The 22883-nt window shown below is 37.6% G+C and overlaps 1 protein-coding gene across 9 annotated transcripts in view; it reads left to right on the top strand.

Moving 5' to 3' along the window:
* The window catches only part of GRIK1 (glutamate ionotropic receptor kainate type subunit 1), a 352370-nt gene that overhangs the window by 128083 nt on the left and 201404 nt on the right, over window positions 1-22883 (top strand). Inside the window, exon 1 of one of the 9 annotated variants that reach the window (XM_033087853.1) lies at window positions 5070-5089. The exons of the other annotated variants lie outside the window; for them this stretch is intronic. The gene's annotated coding sequence lies outside the window, so the exon portion shown is untranslated. Of the gene's footprint in view, window positions 1-5069; window positions 5090-22883 lie in introns of those variants that run through there. 9 annotated transcript variants of the gene reach the window in all.

Here is a 22883-nt window from a genome sequence, read left to right as displayed (position 1 = left end):
AGAGGGAGCAGCAAAAGCGTCGGAGCCTTCGGCTATAGAGGCTTCAAGAAAGCCATAGCACGTATTTCATTTTTGTGACCCAGATAGCTTATAAGGGATTTACTTTCACATACTCACATGAAAAGGAATTGTCTAAGTTCTCATGCCATGGCACCAGAGAACAATGCACTCTTCTAACCAGCCGGGACCCCTCAGATTGTCTAGTAGAACAATCTCATTTACAGAAGTTCTGACAGACTTCTTATGATTAAATAAATTGTATTCTTTTCCACTCAAATCTCTCTCATACTTTATTTTAGAGCAACTAGTTGTTTAACTTTAAAATGACCTGTTTATTAATTTCATTAAAGGAATTTCTATCCAAATATAAATATTAATGATGTTTTTAAAAAGATAGAACTCTGAATGAATCTTGAGCTCTGGAATCACATGCATCTGGGTTCAAATTCTAGCCAGGCCCTTACTAGCAGGATGACCCTACACAAGTCACCAATGTCTTTAAACTTGTGTCCAGTGTACCTGTTAAATGAGGTATAGTCTAGTCTCTACCTTAAATGAGACATTGCACATACGGCCACAAAATCATGCCCTGCATGTGATCAGTGCCCATTCTAGATTCAATATCTGATGGTGGCAGTTTATTTTCACATTCTACTTATTAATTATACAAAACAGATTCTTAAACCTAATAGTTTGACAGCACATTCCTGTCCAAGACAGGAGAACAAAAAATGTGACTAAGTAACATAACAGATGTGGGGAAAGGGTTAATAAATTTTATTGTAGATGAGGTTTACCCCAGGGTTGCTGGTGTTTTTAGAATATGGCAACCCCAGGCAATGCTCATAACATTCAGGTCTTCTCTGAGACAGTATTCTCTGGAGGTAATCATTGGTTGGTGGTCAGAAAAGGACAAATGAAAGTGACTAAATCCTTTTCAGCTCCTCTCCAACCCTCATTCTCATCTCAACCAAGTGCAGTGTCTAACTAAACCCACCATCAAATAAAGTAAACCAGTCATAGGATACCCTCAGACCAGCTGATGACACTTTTAAACTATAATCAATATTGTTCTAACACCAAAGATGCTTTGGAGATGCTTAGTTGTATTACAAAATTGGAATTCAGAGAAAAGTAGACATTAGAACATGTTTCTGTGGATTGCTCATTGAAGTCACTCTGAAGTTCATCCAGAAACACAAGTAGTGGATGAAGGATTTTTAAAATTGATTGTGATTATTGTCCTCTTTTCCCTTCTTCAGTGTAATGTGATACACAGTAAGACTGCCACTTGGAATTCTTTTATGTAAGTTAAAGAATTTTAGGGACGAAAAAGCCCAAACACCTAAATCACCTTATGGCTATAAGCTATACAGTTGTAAGAAAAAGAACTAGGGTATTTAAAATTACACTAAACTATTCAGTATCACTTACACTGAAAGAATGAATGATAACCTTGCTACGCTTAACAGAGTTAAATTTATCAGTGCTATTATTAACTTTTTCTCTGCAGTCACCAGGAAAACGTAAATCGAGTCTCTATTTAAGTCATTTCTTTCTGTTCTTCTAAGAACTTTTAGCAATAGTATTCCTGGATGTTCTTAGGAGAGACCTAATAAAGCTTATTATCAAGTTGGATCAATGCGAGAAAAGAGCCAATATAATATAAAAGACAGTAGGCAGGATATTTAATAAACGCAGTCAATTTCTTACACTCTATTTTCAAGACTCATCATGGTGAAATAGATGTTACCTACCCTATATAATTTGTTTCAAAAGTATTTGGGGGACTATTGAGTACAAAAGCAAAAGAAGACAATATTTTAGTCATTAGGACTAACAAAAAACAAACTAGAAAACAGACTGTATTTGAGTTACATTAAAGAAAGACCTAGATTTCATGGGCACTACAGGAGGCTGTATCTACTCAGAGGAGACAATATTTAAGGGATGGTTAGACAATGAAAGAGGAAACTATCCAATGGGAGAAAACTTTATGCTTTTATTTTGCTAAAAGAGAACTAGGCAAGACATTGTTAAAAAAAAAAAAAGACAAGTTCAGGCAGTGTTGCCTTTCATTTCGAATTCCACAGCTTTTAAATGGAACCGTCCTTTTCCAACTGATCAAAAATCGGTGATCAGTTTAGCCTACTAGTCTGGCAAATTCAACCATCTACTTTATTATGTTGACAAACATAACTAATTGCATAGATGTCATAGATAACTAAACAGAGATCTGAGACTATGAGAAGAAATACCTTTGCCCAGGCAGAAATGTATCAATGAGTGAAAAATGAAGGTGTGCATATACAATGCACAGCTTCCTTGTGTCTGGGGTTTCAATGTCACTCCATCTCTACATACTAAGAACAGATTTGTAATATAATCAATGGGAGACAGAAGCCAAATATCACCGCTCGTGGCAGTCTGTCAAGTCAGAAATTCATTTGTACGTGTGACAAGTCCTCCATCTCAGAGCTCTTGCTAAGAAAGGCTTGAATGCCAATAATTACACTATGGCCGCTGATGCTTTCTGAGTGGCTTCCCCAGGCCTTCCTCCCTTGGGCAAAGCTGACCAGAGATGTGTTTCACACAGGCTTGAGAAAATGATTGCTGCCTTTCCCCATATAGCACAAAGGGTCAGCATATTTCTGGGCTGCATTCCATCTTTTTCCTTCATCGGTAAGCACGCCGTCTTCATGGTAGGCTACATGACTTCCTGACTGGAAAACTTCATCTTCGACCCCACCTATTCCAAATGTTTACTTTTGTACTAGTACCTTAAGAACTAAGTAGTTTTAGTACTGGCTTAGATGTAGTTTTATTAACTGTATGCAATAAAACAAACCCCGAAAATAAATAAAAAAGAGGTAGGCTGCACTTATTATAGTAGAAATCAGGTCAATTGCAGAGCACATAAGATTATAAAATAGCTTCTATTTTATATGATACATAATAGCACATATTTTATGTGATATGTAATAGAACATATACATTTTCTATAGAGTATGATAGTTTAGTCTTCTTCAGGATAAATCAGTGAGAGTGGTCAGCAGAAAGATATTCGTTTAACACTGATAAGAGTTGGTAGTAAGAGAATGAGGAAAACAGAACTCACAGGGGATCGCTCAGGTTCATGGGGAACAAACCTTCAGGAAACTCAGGCGCTTGTTCAGTGACACACTGACTTGACCTCCTGTTTGTTCAGGACAGCCCCGATTTACATCTATTTTATCAGCACCCAAAAATTATCCTGTTTGGAAGATAAATTAGTTATATGGTCACCCTTCCAGGAGATTTAATGCAGAGGCAGCCTTTTTATTTTTTAATAATTTTATTGGGTAACAGTGTACTTTTTCCAGGTCCTATTAGCTCCAAGTCAAGTCATTGTCCTTCAATCTAGTTGTGGAGGGCACAGATCACATTGGCCCAGGTGGGGATCCAACCGGCAACCTTGCTGTTAAGAGCACCCGCTCTAACCAACTGAGCTAACCGGCCACCCCAGAGCCAGCTTTCTTTCACTAGTTTTCTCTGGACTTTGAAGAATATTTGAAGGGAAATATTAGCAATAACCATTTTAATCATTTATATTAGACATAAATTTCTTTTGGTTCAAGCTTTTTACTTGCCATGAAAAACATTCTGTAATAAAAAAGCCCAGTAAATCCACCTCATTTTCTTGTCTCTGGAAGTATCAGTACATCAAAAAGAATCAGTTTCTAATGTATAAGGCATTTTATCTGACTGCTCAGAGAGCAGGTCCCTCACGTTGGTTAATTCATGGATCCACAAAAAAACTAGGTGTATTTTGGTTCCACTTTTAACCGAGACAATGATGTTTCAGAGCTTAACAATTATGAAACAATAATAGTTGAGACTGAACCCAAAATGAATTTCTCAGATAGTATTTCAAATTTGTGGAAACATTTTCTGGCTTTAAAAATGTAGGTGATGATTAACATTGCAACGTCTGCAAATCTGAATTTTAATGTAATGTACTATTTAGGTTTTTCAAATCCATGTTTACAAATACTCGTACACAAATGTTGTTTCATTCATTAAATAATAACAATTATGATTCCCATGTATCAAATTGTCTTTGGGATTTACAGGCCATTTTAAAGAAATAATTTTCATATATATATATATATATATATATATATATATATATCATATATATTATTTTCATATATATTATTTTACATGATAAAATGGAATGTTAAAAAATAAAAGCAGATACAATTATATCAACTTACCAAAGTGTAATGCTTATAAAGATTAAATGATTAATTAGAGTCACTTTGGAAGTAAAAACAAGGTTTGTTGTTTTCCCACTACTAAACACTGCCCTTCTACTCTCATTAGGTCTTTTTTCAAAAGAAAATTTATTTACATAATTATTCTAATTGAGATTGGTGTTCACATTTCCATTGGGCTATTAGGTCTTTTTAATGTTTTTTTAAACTTTTTAAACTTGCATTCTCATAACTGTTATGCTAAAATGAACCTTTGTGTCTTTCATGAGCACAGAATTTGTAAAGAAGATTAATTAAGTGTATGAATGTTTTGATGTCCTGAAAATGTACCCATTTAACAAACAATTTAACAAACATGTGAATTACACATATGTCACGAAAGCAAGTCAGCTGAGTACAGCTATAGGCAACATTTTCTGAGCCTCCATTTGGTGTACTTATTTGAAAGCAATAGTTTTTGGTTTTTGTTTTTTTCTAATTAAGTAAATTAAAATTTTATTTTTCCCCTTAACCCTTTCTAATTAACCTGAATTATTTATCCACCCCATGAACGATTACATTGTTAGAATATTTCCCTTCCAGTAGGAGAAGGCTGCTTTTCTTTGTCAATTTGTCTTCCTCTGCCATTTTCTTTATCTAATAGAGAGGGGGAAACAAACAAAGAGGAAGAAAAAGCAAGAGGAGCAGGAGGAATATTGGAAGGATTAGAAAAGAGAGCGAGAAGATACACAATGAAGATACACAAGAGCGTGATTGTAGCAGGACTACCTTGTGCAGCTCCAGGCTGTGCACTGTAAACTCCAGGGGCCGCCATTCTATGAACAATATCTACTGTGAGTGGTTCCCCCCTGGGGTTTTCGAGGGCTATGGCCCTAACAGTAATATAATTGTAGCTCACGCTACACACACATATACACACACACATGCACGCACGCACGCACGTACCTACCAGTGATATCCCAAGCAATAGCCTTGCTCATGTCAGCTGTCTCAATTCATTGATCCCCTAAGTTGAATTGCATGCTAGGTCCAAGTTCAGTGATGTGATGTGTGTGCATTTAAGGGAGGATGGCCCTCTACCCTGCTTCTGTGTGTTGCTTTTCTGGACCATTGACATACATAGGCTTCCATTTGCAACCTTAGTGTGAGGAGGAGAGTCTGATGTGCAAACATACAACGGCAGTGCATCAATGGATACAGAATAATAAGAAACAGTGCCATTAAATAGGTTTCATTGCACTAAGTGCTACTGAGACAAAAGTGGAAGCTATTCCATCCATATATCCTGAGGAAACTTATTAAAAATATAAAAGCACATATTCTTTGTTTCCCCATAAAACAATTACTCCTTCTGCTACCAATTTAAATTTAGTCAATGCTGCTAATAAGGTTGTTTACATTGGTACTGTCACTTTCATACCAAGACACATCATGAATAGGAATAGATATGCTTTGCAATATGCAATACAACTTTAGCAGTGAGTCTGCCCGATGCTCTGGAAGTCCATGCATCACGCTGCATTGAGCAAAGGGAATATTTCAGAGCCGGCATATTTAAATAACCATAATGGACATCTGGGTTATAGTTACATCATAATTATCACCACCAGCTGTTCAAACCGAATCCATTCAGCATACATTTTTGGAGTGCCTACTCCATACTGTCCATGATGCTCTAGGATTTCACATCCTAGAGGGATGTGCCTTTTAGGAAATTACTGCATAATGATGGAGAATAACAAACAAGTGACCTTAAAGAGTAAATGGACTTTCAGGAACTTATTTTCTCACTTTGCCCACAAGAAATTTCAAATAATGGTGGCCATGAGCACTTACCTCACACAGACTTCATAATTCCACCATGTGTCGTATAATCATGGCAACCATAGAAATCCTTTCCATCTTTTACAAATGGAACAAAGAGAAAATGCGTCTTACTTCAATAAACTTAAAGGTTCTGTCTACCCAAGCAAAATATATCTAATATATCTAATATATATATATATATAATATATGGGAATTTATAAATGCATATATTATTACATAAATATAAGGTACAGAAGCCAGATTTCCAATTTACAAATTAGTCAAATTCCAAAATTAATATGTAAATTATTTTATTAAAACTTGAAACCTATTTTTTTCTACCAATTTTACAAGTAGCAGTTCAAACTTAGGAGGATTATATTCTTAAGTCAGAATATAAAGAGAATGGTATATAGTCAATTGAAAAAATTTCATAAATGACCCAGGAAGTCCTCAATATATTGTTTTGCAATATATAATCCAGTCCAGTAATATATATGTAAATATTATATGTATAGTGTGATGAATATACTTCCATGGACAGAGCTCATATTCGGAAATTAATTTATTTAAGGGTTTTCTGCTTAAAGCATTTCAACAAATATATTAAAATTTCAGCTTGTCATTTCTTCCTATTTGTGGTCATCTTCGTCCTCTCCTGTAGTGTTTTATCAGGCCTCTGACTCTTCATGAGTCAACATTTCTCTAAGGTTTTCAACTACTTTTACTACACTATTTCAAAGCCATCACTAATCAACTACCTATCCACCTAAATAACGAAGTTCCCTTTTTTGCCAAGGCTGAGATCCATTAAAATACTTGACGCATTTTCTTCATAAGGTTCAACAGTATGCATTGACTCTTTTAGGCTCATTGAACTACCTGAACTACGCCATCTCAATCATTCCCTCTCCCTTCCCTCCTTTTCTCTCCCTCTCTCCCCTCCCTAGTAGGTGTGCGACGCTGAATCTGATTGGTTATGCTGGAATTCAAGAGGAGTTATAGTACTATACCATAGCAAGTACAATGGTGTACTCCACGTCTACTCCATTACTCCACTAACTATGCCATTCTGTAAAACAGTGATGCTTTTCCAGGCGGGTACCAAGAAAAACTCCACACAATTTTGTTTTTCCTCTTTTTCTCTCAGCACCTGGGAGTAGACAGAGGCAGGGAAAATTCTAGTCGGGCAAGGGGTCCCCAGCATCAATATCCCACAGAGTTTTCTGGTTTTCCATTACACTTAGAATAAATTTCCAACTCCTCATGTCCAACAAGTTCCCACAAGCCTCTGGACCCAGCTTTTCTCTTTGATCAGAACTCACACCACACTTTCCTCCAAATCCAGCCATAATGACCTACAGTTCCTGGATTGTGCCTAATTCTTGGCTCTTCAAGACTTTCACACTAACTGTAGAGGCTGCTTCTCAACTCCAGTGACACTTCCTCAGAGAGGTCTTCCCAGACCATCTAATTTAAACTCAGTCATTGTCTGTTTACTTCCTTCTTTTAAACTAAGCAGTTATTTCGAACCCGTATCCCCCAACTAGAATGCACATCCCCCAAAGGCGTGGCTCTTCTATCACTGCTCTATGCTAGAACCTGGCATATTATCTATAAAAGAGGCGACTTCAAAACATGTGATTAAATAAATTGACGAATGAGATGAATCTCCAAAACTGGACGTACATTATGAGTTACATCTTAACTTACATCATCTCCCAGGCCCTCCCACTGTTAATGTCTATCTCAAATATGGCAAAACAAGACTTACGTGAGCATGTCACCCAGCTTGCCTGCTCCACCCAACAATCTTCATTTATCCATGAGCTTCAGAAATACTTGATTTTCGAGAACCAACCATAGCCCAGGGGCAGGACCAATTCTTACCAAACTATTTGGAGAGCTTACAAATAACTTTTCAAAGTTTCTTGGCACATAAATAAATACTAATCCCCCACTACCTCTTTTGTTCCTCTACACATTTCTTCATGCTTTTCTCCACTCAACACCCAGGTTGATCCCTTTCTTCAGAAACCTCCACTACATCCATCCACTGTTCAAAGTCTTTGTCAAATAAAAAAACAAATCTAGACTGAAGGAGAGATTTCTTTCAAAAAGACTATTGCAGTAAGGGAAGGATGCTACTGAAATAGGGAGAAAGCTCAGACCATGAGGTGTGCAAATAAATCAAAGGGTTTTCTTCCATGGAGAGGCATAATCCAGGCTCGAAAGAAACAGGTGTGGCCGAGTAGAATGAGCAGATGACTAGAACGAACAGTTGAGCCTAAGATGTCTTTCCCTGTGAGTGATTTTCAGGAGAAGTCAATCAGGAGGGGTTGTTCTGAATTCTGATGTTTGCTTAACCTTAGAGCTGAATTAAGTTTAGGATCTTGTGATGAAGAATAAAACGTAACTAAGATTTGGTCGAGTCACATTTGGTCAAGTCACACAGAACAGGTATTTTGTTCTGATTGGTCTGTGGGGACAAACAGTTCAACTAATCACTTATGAGGCAAAGCATGAGAATGTGGCAGGTCAGTATCTGGTCCTGCTGAGTAAACAAGGACCTCATCCCTGAGTCTTATCTAAGTCATGGGGGGAAGGGTAGTTCTTTGCAGTAAGCTATTTCCCAGAATACAAAGGGTGGGGATTTCTTTAAACATGGATGATTTCTAGGAGCACGAGACTCAGGTAAAGTTTGACATAGTCACTTCCAGTGGCTTTGTAGTTCAAAGTAAAATGCAATATTTTTCTGTGGTCTGGAAGGCTCTGCATGATCTGAATTCCACCAGCTCTCTGAGTTACCTCCATCCCTTCTCACCTGTACTCACTGGCCTCCTAGGTCTCCATGCCAGGCATATTTCTGCTGCAAGACTTCTGGCTTGTTTGCCCTTTGCCTAGAATGCTCTTCTCCAAGATATTTACATAGCTTCCTCCTTCCTTGCCTTCAGGTGTCTTCCCAAATGCAATCTTTTCACCTATTTTGACCACCTTACACAATAAACAACAACTCTTCTTCATAACAACTCATTCCTGAAGCTCCTCTTTCTGCTACATTTCACTCCATGGCATTTATCACAATTGTATAGGTTTTGGCTTGTTTGGTTGTCTGTCTCCCTTCACAAAAATGTAAACTCAGGATGCCAGGGGCATTGTCTCTTTTATTCACTGTTGTGTCATTATTACCTACAATTCTTTGTTAGATGACTGAATGAGCTACCAAAGACTGAATGAATAAATGACAAATGAATGAATAAAACTAATTATATTGTCTCAGCCTGGGAAACTGCTGAAAGAATAGTGTTTAAGAAATGATTTCTCTAGAAGTCTAGGGAAAATGAGGACCAAAATAAGGAGCCCTCAAATGAAGAAGGCTATAAAAATCCTGCTAGCACTTAATTGTTAGCACTAGAAACCACCAAAGAAGTGAGCAATTTATTAAAATGAGACCAGTAACAAAATTGATGCAAGTTCCTGATGCTCTCTAATACCGCATCAGAATGGGCCCGACCTAGAGAGCTATAATGCTCCTATAAGCTAAAGATGAAAGTGTTAAGGGAATCTCTAAGTATATTGAAAAGCAAAAGGGAGAATAGTAAGTAATTATGTTGTTAGAATAAATGCATGATTTGTGTTCCAATTCTAAACAGACTAGATTAATCAAATGTCACACTGACATTTCTAATAATGATTGTACCGTGCAAATTCCATTAGTGAACTATACCTGCCAAGAGAAAAGTTACAGAGGATCAATTAAACAAACAGGAAATTGTCTTCCCCCCAGATAGTCCATGGATCTTCCTGTTTGTGTGGTGCCTGGATCCTTTGAAAATTAGATAGGCATTTGCATAAGATTAATAACTCCTCCTGCTCTCCCTTGCACCCCCAATCACTCTATATTGCTTAACACCCTAGAGTTATCTAATATCTTTGAAAAAGAGAGGGCTTTCAATGATAAGAGCAAATTAAAAATGGTTTAATTTGTCAGAAAGGATCATGGTATTCTCACACAAAGTCCTCTGCATTAACAAATGCATCTGCAATATTCCCAAAATTGAGAAATACCTTGGCAAAATTCATCTGAGCTGTGAATGTACCTGGTTATACTTAAAAATCATCTTAAAACTGCCTGCTTGAGCACAGACAGGGATATCGTACACATGTGTTTGAAAATAAAATTTAAATTTTAGGGAAGCCATATCCATTCATTAAAGAGAAGGAAACAAATGCTTTACAATGAATTTCAGGTAAATGAAAAGGGCTGAATCTAGAACCATAAAATAGTCTCTTATACTTGTGAGTTTGAGGATATTATTATTCAAAGCAAGGCAATCCCTCAATTGACTCCTTCGGAGGCGCTTTGATCTGAGGTTTTAGTGGGAGTGGGTTCAATTTCTATACACTGAATCTTTCAGAACTGGGGAATCTCAGGTTAAAATTCCTGGATCCCATGTTGAATTTTGTTGTAGGATGTGCTGCATGGAAAGGCTAAGCTGGCAAGCTCTTCACGGAAGCTGCCAGATTTTACCAGCTATGGACAGTCATTATCATTCTTCTCAGGCCCTTCTGGTCTCACAGGCAAGTAAATTAACTGTAGAGATGCTCCAGAAGCCTTTTCTGATCAGATTTCTTGTTAAAAAAGCAAAACACTGAACAAATCTAGACAGGGAGGAGGACATAGGTATTATTCTATTTATATGGTGTGCAAGAACAGGCTATACTTAATTATGGTAATAGAATTCAGAATAGGGGTGTAGTAGGGTTGAAGGTGCCCCACCCCCAAAGTTGGAACGAGTTTTTACAGATGTAGTTAAGTTAAAGATCTTGAGATGAGCTTCATCCTGGATTATCCAAATCCGCTCTAAACCCAATGACAAGTGTCCATAAAGAGACACACAGAGGAGAGAAACACAGGAGGAGAAGGCCACATGAAGATGGAGGCACTGATTGGAGTGACGCAGCCAAAAGCCAAGGAATGACTAGAGCCACCAGACAACGGAAGCGGCAGGCAGGATTCTCCCCTAGAGCCTTGGGAGCGTGGGCAGTCCTGCCGATGCCTTAATGTTGGATTTCTGGACTCTAAAACTATAAGAGAATGAATTTGTTTTATTTGAACACACTGAGTTGGGGGTCATTTGTTACTTAAGCCACAGCAAAAGTCAAGAGTTACCTCTGGTATGGGGAGGTAAACTGGACAGGTGTGCAGGAGGGCACTAAGGAGTGTAGGGAATGTGCTAGTGTTGCCTGGGAGGATACATACAGTCACCTCTCAAGGAGTGCATTTCATGCACTTTGCTAGGTGTATCGATCCCTCAACACCAAAGTAAAACAGCATAAAATGAGGTAATCTTTTAAAAGTGAAAATAAATCCTCCAAGTTCATTCTAAGCTTTTTAATACACTAGTATCTCCAGATAGCAGTATTTAGGCAAGCTTCTCTTTCTAAAATGATTATGCTACCGATTTTTTGTTAGGAAAAAAAAAAATTTTTAATGCAATCGCACATCTAAAATGCACTTGAAAAACTGGGTATGAGAATCATTTCTGACTGGTTTGTGACTTGACTACCATCCCATGTTTGTTTTATTTTGTTGCAACTTTGATAATAATCATTGAAACTATAAACCAAATTATGATGTCTCCTCTGCAGGATTTATTTTAGCCCTTGTCTGTGTGTTTCTTTTTTCCTACATGAAGCTTCTCATTGGGCTTGTGAGCTACAAAGTATTCTTTGAGATAAAAATCAGAGAACTTGAGAAAATCTGTGATTTAAACCTTTTTTTCATTAGATTCTAATTTACTAAAACATATCTAAATGTGTATAGTCTTAGAGTTGAAACACAACTTCAAACATTTAAGGGATTACGGGAAGTAAGATACTAAATGTGTGATATAGTATTAATGAAGCAATGGACAGTCTATATTTAATTGAATCCTTATAAATCTTACCTTAAAAGCAGACAAAAAAAAACAACTACAGATACTAAAATGAGTGTATATTTAAATTGAAATAAAAACCTATGAGATTTTCTACATCTGGCAGATTTTATTAAATAGAAATGTCTCATAGTCCATAAATCTTTGAATTCAGAAAACCTGCCATCTAATTATTTAATGGGATTAAAAAACAGCCTAAGTAAAAATTCAATACTACGCAACCACACGGAATGTATGTGTATGGGGGGCATGGAGGATAAACATTCTCATCCATTATTAGTAGAAATAAAAATTAGTATAACCTTTATGGAGGACAATTTGTCAATATCTGTTAGAAATACAAATGTATTACCCTTTGACTTAGCAACAGCTCTTCTAGGAAATATTCTTCACACATGCAAAAATAAGTTTGTATAAGGTTAATGATTCCAGTATTTTCTGCAACAGCAAAAGTTTGTGAAAACCTAAACATCCATCAATACGAGATTGTTTGAACATGTTAATTCCACTCATGCAATGAAACAGTTAAAGAAGCTCCTTTTGTATCGACATAGTATAATTTACCGTTAAGCTTTACAAAATAGAAGATGCATAGTAAACTCTATAATATACTTAAAAAAAAAAAAAAAAAGGTCAGGAGCCCAGGTGTTTGCTTGTAGGTCTTGACTGGTAGGATAACAGGTAAGAGAAACATTTTCCTTTATACCCTTTGATATCTTCTACATTTGGAACCATGTGCCAGTATTATGTATTCAAAGTAAATAAAATTTAAGTTATAAGAAAGATCGTCTAAGTAGCAAATTAGTGAAAGTGAACAGAGAATTCGTAAATGAACCCAAGTATGCAAAGAGATTTCGTATGAGATAAATGTGGTATTATTATATGTAAGAGACAGACCAGTCAATAAAAGTGGTTGGCAAAATGTAAAACCAGACCCCTATCTCACTAAATCTCACCAAGTTCATTCCACATGTATCTGAAAAAAATAATGTTAAAAAGTAAAACCATAAAAGTACTACAATAAAATAGGTATCAAATATGCTTATACTCTTGGGAATAAAATGGACTAAGAATACATGACAGCTAAAAACCATCGGGAAAAAGACTGAAATTGATACATATGTATAGTTGTAGCAGAAAACAATGAAAATTATAAAGTAGGTGACAAAATATCAGTGTTTATTCAACAAGTGTTTATCGAGCATCTACTAATTGCTAGAAAATAAGAAACTGACTTCAGTGACACTGGTATAACCTTTGCCCTTTTGGAGATCATACAAATAATAAAAATATGCTAATAAAATATTTGCAAAGGCCACAAAAAATTTATAGAAAGGCCACTAAATATATTTAAAATATCCGTCTTACTCAAATCAAAGAATAAGTATAAAAACTAATGTCAGACGACTAGAGATTCATAAATTCAGCATTGTCAGAAATAGAGGAAATCGATACCTTCATACATTGTGTGGGAGGCTGTATAAAAATGTACAGCCTTTTTATAGGGAAATCTGACAATGCAAATCAGAAAGTAAAATAATATATCACTTTTACTGAAGCAATTTCACAGCTAGGATCTTACACTAAGGAGAAAAATGATCATATGCATAACAATTTTTATGAGTGAGGATATTCACTGCACTATTGTTTATTAGAGTAAAGAAACAAAAGTAATCCTTAATATGTAAAACTAAAGGGTTGATAAAATGGAGCAAAGTATCAGGAAACACAAGGGAATTCTCCGGCACCATTAAAAGGGAGACTAATTAGGTATGTTCATCAACTGAGAAAGATATCCACGCCGTCATCTATAACCTTACCCATGGGGAAGTCTTTGCCCATTTTGTGAGAAATAACTCATTCAAATCTTCAATACAAATGGGTTCAATGAGTAACCTAGGCTTCTGTCCCTCAGCCTAGGATAGGCACGCAGCAAGCCAGTTAGAATACCTTGGCCTGCAGTCACCAGGGAATCACAGAGGCTTAATGAACTATCTCAGGTAGCTGACCACCTCTTGCTGTGCTGAGAAATCAGGATTCTGTGTAGCAAGGACAACATCTCCATCAACATTAAAATCACGAATGTTGACTGAGAGAAATTTTGCAGATTTGGTCAAATTATGTGTAAATGCTCTCCATGACTCAATAATTCTGTTCCTGATATACAGCCACCCAAAGAAATTTGCTCACAAACCCGTAAGGAAGCATCTAAGAACATCTTTGTGGCAGCAGATTGTAAAGGGCAGCGAGGCCCCAGCAACCGAATGCCCATCACTGGGGAATGGGTAGAGGAGGCAACCCACGGCCTGGGAGGCAGCTGTTAGAAACAACAGATAAACTGCACACGTGAGAGCTCGGAAAGTGTTGAGCAAAAAAAGAAAGAGCAGGGTACCTGCAAAATAATAACATTCATGGAAATTAAAAACGCATGTAAACAACACAAGCATAGATTTTCCAGATACAAAGGAAAAGAGGTGCTTTGAACCAGTCTGAATGGTCACCAGCTTTGGGTGGGGAAGACAGCAATGGCGTGGGGGATGGGGATAAAATGGCGTATACATATAGCTTATAAAGGGATACGGCAGGGACTAGTAACAATAACATGCCATGGATGGACGTACATAATTAACTCCTTGTTCTTGAACAGGACAAAAAAAACAGAAAGAAGAGAGGAAGAAAGGTGGGCTGGAAGAGAGGACGGAATGCACAGAGAGTTGGAGGGAGGAAGACAGGCAAAGAGGAAGGAAGGAGGAAAGGGGCATGTTGCAAAGAAGCATATGTAGTATGATCCGATTTATACATAGATGTGCATATATACCTGTGTGCATGTGCGAGTATTTGTACAAAGAGGTGTCTGAAAGAATGCTCACCAAAAATGTTCATCCTGGGATGCCAACAACACTGGGAGTACGATTTTGGATGTTTTTGTTTTTTGTTTTTTCTTTAATACCTCTTTTTTGTATTGCTTGGCTACTTCAGATACGGATGTGTTACATCTCTCATCTGAAGTGAGGTAGTAGAGTAATTTCAGGCATGGGAGTAAATAATATATCCAGACAGAGCAGATCCCGTCCTGACGTTACTTTCATATAAACATTGCCTCTAACCATTTTCCCTTACCCTCCAACATGTCAAATGTAAGGCAGATGTGACAGAAGCAATAATAACTTTGTTAGAAAATATTGAAATGCACTAGTAAGATGGATAGAAAATCCATAAGATGCTTCTTCTGTAATTAAAAACAATATCTAACCATCAGAAACAAGTTTTCTGGACTGAACCCGAGCAACAGAATGATGCTGAGCCCACAAGGGATGCTTGTCTGGTTTCCTCTGAAACGGTTCTCCTGCCTGCTTTGATTGAGCTGCTTCTGTTTCTAATATTGCCGGCAGGGCACCCTCGCCAAGTCTCCACTATTTCAAGCAAGTGCCCTAGCCAAGTGAAATGAAGCCTTAGGCAACCTCTGGGGCATTTGACAGTAGGAACAATTCAGGTGGTAGCACCCACTTTCTTTTCAGAATGCATCTGGTCTCCTGAATTGTCTAATGCCCTGAAGTTTTCTATGTCACCACGTTTGGAAATATGCCAATGATGTTATGATGAAATAATGGATAAGCATGTGCAAGATGGGTATGGTTAGCTTAATTCCAAAATGTATAAATCTTGGAGATCTCTCAATCTCATGGATATGGCTGAAAAGTGTGATGTTGCTAAAAATGGTATTCCCCACAAGTAAGTTTCAGGAAATTCTAACGAACATTTACTAATTTCAAAGTAAACAAACACTAGCTAGCACCTAAAAGCTATTTATGTATTCTATCTCATTGAGTCCTCCTAATTAACGGTACTATCTTCTTATGAGATAGGTATGATTAGGCCAGTTTCACAGATAAGTAAATTTAAGGTCATAGAAGTTAGATAAATTGACTAAATCCACAAAGCTAATGAGTTCCAAGGCTGAAGTTCAGATTCAATTAGTTCACGGCATTTAGTGCTCCAAGGAGAAAATGCAGGCATTGACCTTTCTTTCTCTTTACACTTGCACTGGACAGCTCACAGCCATATAGGTAATAAACCTCCGCCAATTTGGAATACCTGTACTTTGTCAGCTAGATACCGCCAGCAAAAGTCATTCCATACGTATGTAGCTTTTTATGAGGTCACATCATTGAAAAGATATTATCATAGCAAATTAGTGTAACTTTCAGAGTCCAGTTAATTTGGCTCAGCCACGAGCCCCTAAGTTTTTTGAGAAAAACGGTATTGAGTAGAGAATTCGCATTTACTGCCATCAATTTGTCCCTCATATAGTTTCCTACATACCTCTTAAATCAGCCTAAAGTTCACTTTTGTGGGTGGTAAATACAATGATGTCACTTTAGTTGGGATCACACACACACGTACATAGCAGGAAAGGGCAAAATATAGAGCTATTGTCTAATTAAAATAGAAATAAACTCGGTGTCACTGAAAATCATAAGGCCAGTAACACGTGTAAGCCTATGACACCCTCACTCGCTCTCCCTCTCACTGGCCCCAACCTTATTTTTATTGTATTCATGGCAAAGGAGAAAATTGTTTTCTGTCTGATTTATCACATGCATTTTATACGGAGTCAAAGAAATTTGACATATTTTTCAGAGGATAAAATATAAAACTGGCTGTTGCTTTGGGGATTGAAAGCAAATATGTCACCTTTGTAGAAGTAATTCTCAATGAATTAGGAAAACGGACTATTTCTGCTTCTCTTCAGGGACTCCTCCTAAACCAGTCTTGCTCTACGCACAGTCAGATGGTGAGCTCAACGTGCTCACAGCAAACAAAGAAAGGCTCATTTGCTTGGGGGTATTAGCCTGTTAATTCAAAGAGGTATGTTTCAAAGAAAATAAAATATTTTAAAATAGTTTCCCAAATCATTCTGAATTACTATAATACTCTTTTTGTTTCCTGCTACTCCCTCTGGCTTAATGATACACGAAATACAGATGTTAGGGGAATGTTTCATGAAACACAGGGCCGACAATTACCCAGAAGTGGTCACGCCAACAAACGTGTCATTGCAGTTAAGACTCTGAGTCAAAGATTTCCACCTGCGAGGCCATAGCTGCTTCAAGAAAAAAAAAAAACCAACTCGCTCACCCACCAGCAATGAACCTGAAAAAACTGGAGTTCAATATATGTGGCACTTTTAGTGTGGAGAACAACAAAAAGCACAGCGATGGTCAACAGATTGCATTCTTGATAGGGCATGTAAAACCCTGCTAAAACACTGTTGATTATTAGATGGATTTGTTCTATCCTAGGTCAAATAATTTCCTCTGAAGCTTAAGTACACACTGAAAAGTCCTGATAAGAGTCGGTATATGAAGCAGACATTAGTCTTGTCCATCAAATATCTTTCATAAAGCAGTCCCACTATACACACAAAAAAAATAAACTGCTAGTATGAAACAATGAGTCACTTCAAGAAACTGGACTTGGACACTTCCTGAAACTTACTTTAAAAGTTTTCTTTTGCAAATATTGACAGAATGAGAAAATAAAGAATTGTCCTTACCCTGTCTTTTGATTCCAGTGTCGTTACAGTAGCACCTTGGTTTTCTGTCATCTTACTATAATTAAAAGCATACATATTTTGGAGTGGGAGAAGGGGAACTAACACTGTGGTAGACCATTAGTAAGAATACAAAACTATGTGCTTAGAGATCTATGCTTTTCTGCAGCTGAGACAAAGGATAGATGAGATGGCAGGGGGTGGGAGAACTTACATACTAGTTCCATGTTAAGTATTTTATCCATGGCCTGAAGTTCAAAGCAATTAGATCTACTGAAGTTCACATAGCTTGTATGACAGTGACCAAGTTTCTTTGTTCCACATCCTGGCAACGGCTCCATGCTCCACCTAGTTTTCTAAGCCCAAAGACTTGGCATCATCCTTGACTTCTCCCTTACTTTCACCAGCCACCACACAATTAATCTTCAAGTTCTATGGATTTATCCTGCAATCTGGGCCCTGCCATCAGCAGTGTTGCAACCACCTCTAGGCTGACTCCGTTACCTGCATTAACTTTCCAAAATGAAGATCAGATTGTGTCATCCCCCTACTTAAAATCTTTCAATGGATTATCATTGGCTATAGGAGGAGGTACAAAATCCTTAACATGGTTTACAATGTCATTCAAGATATGTTCCCTGTGCACCTCTTTCACTGTATCTCTAAACACTCTTAATTAACATCTCTGTGTTCCAAGCAGAAAAGACCTTTTTCTCAAGCATTCTTTCTTAACCCAGGCCTTTTCACAAGCCATTCTCCATCCCCCAAGTCCTGCCCAATTACCTGTTTTTGCTTGGTCCACACATGCTTCTGGCCCTGGGCAAAACATCACATCCTTGGGAAGTGGTCCTGGTATTTATATAACATTGGTTCTAAAAACACTGTCCCTTTAGAGACTGTTAGTCTCTGTGACACCTGGGAACTTGTTACAGGAGCTTGTACGTTCTAGGGCTGTAGTCAAGACCTACTGAATCAGGATCTCAGGGCGTGGGGCTTAACGAGAACTTCTGGTGATTGGAACGCTGACTGAAGTTTGAGACCACTGCCTTGTGGGTAAACCTGACTCACGAGAATCACCTGCAGAGCCTATGCAATTGCTAAGGCCTCAAGCTGACCTCCAGAGATTTTAGCTTACTTGGTCTAGAGTGGGGCTTGAGAATTGGTTCTTTTCTTGGCTTTTGTTTTGAAGTTTCCCAATGTGATATTAATGTACAGTCAGGGATGAGCTCTTCTTCCTTAGGCTAATTTAGGTACAGTTTTGTTATTCCCCATCTTGACACCTGACTCGTGTTTTCTCCTTTTATTGTCTGACATCCTTGGTAGACAATGATTACTGGGGTAGGGACTGGCTCTGACCAGTTTGAGCAGAATCCTAGCACAGCCACTCAGACTTAACAGCTATTCAATTCAAATTGATTGAAAATTAAATGTTGAATGGATGTTCACCTAAGATCCCTGGCCAATTATTATTGGCTAGTATTACCTCAACCTCCCCCACTAAAACGTCTGTTTCACTGAAAAAGCCGAATTTGCTTATTTAAACCATCTGTGACAACCTCTTCTAAACTTCAGGTTCATCTCCTTTTATCATCAAAATGTCAAAAGATTAAAAATAGCCTCCTCTTTGTCACTATTTATAAAACCACATCCATCTGTTCCACACTAGGAAATGAATGTGGTTTCTGTCCCTCCAGTTTTTTTTTCCCTTGTCTTAGTTGGGGTGATACAGAACTGTGTAGGTTTACATTTCAACCTTATACACAAAACTTGAGAAATACGCTCTTGTATGAAGACTCTTTTTCTAGCAATCTCTTCTTTGCTTTTCTCCACTTTATCGCAAGTCACATTATGTGCGAAGTACAAGCACATGAGCAGTGTTCTGTTGATGTGAACTATGTTAACATTCACCATATGCAATCCAAATATTTGACCGCACTATGTTAAAGTTTAAAGTACAGTTTCTTATGAAGGAACGTGACGGAGTAAAGAAAAACAGTTAAATTATGTGCAAATTCAGTGTAAAACCATTAAAAGGAGGCTGAGATCCTTTAAATCTAAAAAGGAAATCTTTTCATTCAGCAAAAGAAATGACGGTGATGTTAAGAAGAACTATCTTCAAGGAGAAGTTATAAAATACAAATTTCCTGTTGAAGAAAGGGAAAGGTAAAAAATTGGCTGTGCAGAGAGCAACTGATCACCATGGTAACAGGCTTAAACTTGGGACCTATTTGGGAGTAAAATACCGCACAGCTGAACAGGGCTCACTGCTGAGCAGAAATGCAGGAGAGGAGACCTGGCCTTTTTTGTTTCTTTTCTCTCTGTTCTGATTTGAAAAGAGGAAAGTTCAAGGGATGAAGGTGGGCGGAAAATGCCACCAAAAGGTGTGAGTCTTCCTAGACCTTGCCAGGAGTAACGGAAGGCAGTCCCCACTAAGCAGACTGCTGCTGTTCTTCACACCTCAGCTGACTGACTAATTGGTGGCTGGAGAGAGGGGGCCCGGAGAGGTGGCCCTCAGTGGGGTCCCAGCAAGTCTTCAGTGCTGTGCAGCACTAGTTTTCCAAACTCCTCACTTCCTCAATGTTCAACTGTCTATTGTCAAAACCACTACAGGTTTCAATGGACTGTTTAGCAGAAAGGCAAAGAATGAACGAATACCAGAGCAACACATCAGGGGCAGGACATGCTATGTAATTCACATTCCCAGTGCAAAGTGAAAAATATGGACCCCGTGTCCAAACATGAAGACATTCAAGATGGCAATGGCAGAACATGAAACCTAGCATAGAGTCCTTGGAAGCACAGGGACCTATATGACCGCACAGGTCTCACACCCATGAGGGCAGCCCTAATCAAAAGGTTCAGCTTTGAAAAATGGGGAGGTGGAGAAACAGTACTCACTTCTCTATGTTTACACTCAAAAGGTGTCTGGTTTCCTTAACTTCTGCTCCAATTGTGATATCTTGTCATGACAAATCTGTGTCAAGAGTTTACAAAGTTCAATTTTTCTAACAGAGTTTGAGTTGCTGAAGATGTTGGATAATATTTTAAAGTTATGTTAATATATTTAGGAAAAGAGAAGCAGGCTGCCTGTTTAGTAATCCAAGAGGACCAAAATGCTTTCTGTTGATAAACCACAAAACCAGTGATTATAAGGATATTATAATTCACTACAGAAGACAGATAGATTGGGGTTGGGGGCAAGAAGGGAAGCAGGGGAGAAAAATGGATGGCCTGTGGGTAGATCTTCTATTCAGAAATATGTAAATCCACTAAGTAGCAGAAAATGTGGTGTTCTTATTTTTGTATGCCTAAACTAACACAGAGGCATAGAGTTGGCTATATATAGCCTAACAATAAAAATTATACATACTGAGTGAAAGATTTTTCAGATGGAAAAAAGGATGGACAAGAGCTGTAAAGGTATGTTGCTTCGCTATTGTTACATGTTGAAGGAAGGCAGTGCCAAGTGCCTTAGTCAATGACAGAATTCTCACCAGGTACTTGCACGACCTCCTTGATATGTTACAAATGTGCTGAGGTACTGATCCTTCCTCTACCCTCTGTCCTTTGCCCTGTGTGTGCTGTACACACTTTTATCTTTTTTTTTTTAAGATGAACTGTGGTATGTAAGAGGTTGGAATGCACTGGCTATATGACTTGTAGAGATATATAGGAACCCAAGTGGGATTGTCTAGTTACTGCCTATGTTTGATGAAGTATCACACACCTCTTTGTAGGGTGTGATAAGGAATGCAGAAACATTTCATGCCTCTACCTTGGCAAAAGACTGGTAGCCATACATCAAAAAGAAATTTTTGCTCAGGTCTGGTAGACAAGGAAGAAAACTTGGGAATGCAAAAGGTGATACTAATTACCTAACATAGGTGAAGAAAGGCCAGCCCTGTCACAGGAACATTCGCCAGTACTCACTTTGAAATATTTCCAGGATATAGAGTCACAGGCCAAAATGAGTTGGAACCTAGGAGAAACAGGGTCCTCTGAGTCCTGTGCATTTATCTTTTGCCAGTTCTCTTGCGTGCAGAATGTTCAAAAGCAGAACTTGGACTGATGCAGAGCGGCCAAGAACCCTGCTCCTTACTGCTTTGTCTTAATGTAACTCATGCAAAAAAAGTATTTTTGTAACAGGTTTGAAGCCTTGGTTCCCCAGACTTTCTAATGAGGAATTTATTTAAATGCTGACATCCATCTATACTTTCAATGAACTATACTTTATCTTCATCAGCCTCTTCTCTTCGACATCATTGCATTGTCATCACGAACAATGTTTGCTAATTGCTCTTGTACTCCTAAATGGAGGAACACAGGTTTAAACAAAAGAGCAAGGAATAGAATCTTTGGCCTCTAGGAAATTTAAATCTAGGACCTAAAGTTTGACACAGAGAATATATGAAATACATACCGGCAAAACCTATATAAATGAAAAAAACACCCTCTGAAATATATTTATAATATGTGTAATTAGCAGTGCCATTGTAACTCTATAGTGGCAAAGCAAATGGGCCCACCTACTGTGCAAACTTCTTCTGCTTAATTTGTTTGTGGCTCTTTGCACACTTTTAGTACTTGAACCCTTTAAGGACCTCTTCCTTGGGTTTCAAATATGCAAATTTACAACTTAGTTTTAACCAGTGCCCTTTCTAATAGAGAAAATTTTATGCCTGTGATTAGTTTTTACTCAAAAAAACAAAAAAACAAAACAAAAACAAAAACTAAAAAGAAAAACGAGGAATGGTAATGACAAGCAATTAATTGTGTTCTTCTCCAAAAAGATATGAAAGATAAAGCTTTGCCCTTGGTTACATGGAAGACCATGTCCTTGTAGCTTGAAACATTTCATCATTGATTTTTGGCTCTGTTGAAATAGTATGTGAGAAATTATATATACCAGCTTATTGGTAAATTATAAATAAGTTCCAAGATGGCAGCAGGAAAGGTTCGTCCCTAAGAGTGTTACTGCTGTTAATCATATACTTTCAAAAACTAATTTTAATTAAAATCTTTTTTCCATAATTTAAATGCAAAAGGGCAGCGAACACTTTCAAATTATGACTTAAGGCCTTTTTCAGTAATGAACAAAATTGTACTAGATTGATTTCCTTACCTTATGGACCAAGACATACATTCCATTAAGAAATATCCAGAGTGTTTAAACATTTCCATTTAGAAAGATTCAATGGAGTGAAAGAAATATGCCTATGAAAAGAAACAAGTCTTCCAAAATGAATTAAATGTACTTTTTTTTTTTACCCAAAGACACATTGACCCTTTGAGAATAAGTGAGTTTTGACTAACTATCAGGATAACATT

Source organism: Rhinolophus ferrumequinum, chromosome 2, assembly GCF_004115265.2.
Source record: "Rhinolophus ferrumequinum isolate MPI-CBG mRhiFer1 chromosome 2, mRhiFer1_v1.p, whole genome shotgun sequence".
In the NCBI taxonomy this organism is placed as follows: Eukaryota; Metazoa; Chordata; class Mammalia; order Chiroptera; family Rhinolophidae; genus Rhinolophus; species Rhinolophus ferrumequinum.
Note: the sequence above shows the minus strand (reverse complement) of the source record. Positions and strands in the feature narration are given on the sequence as shown.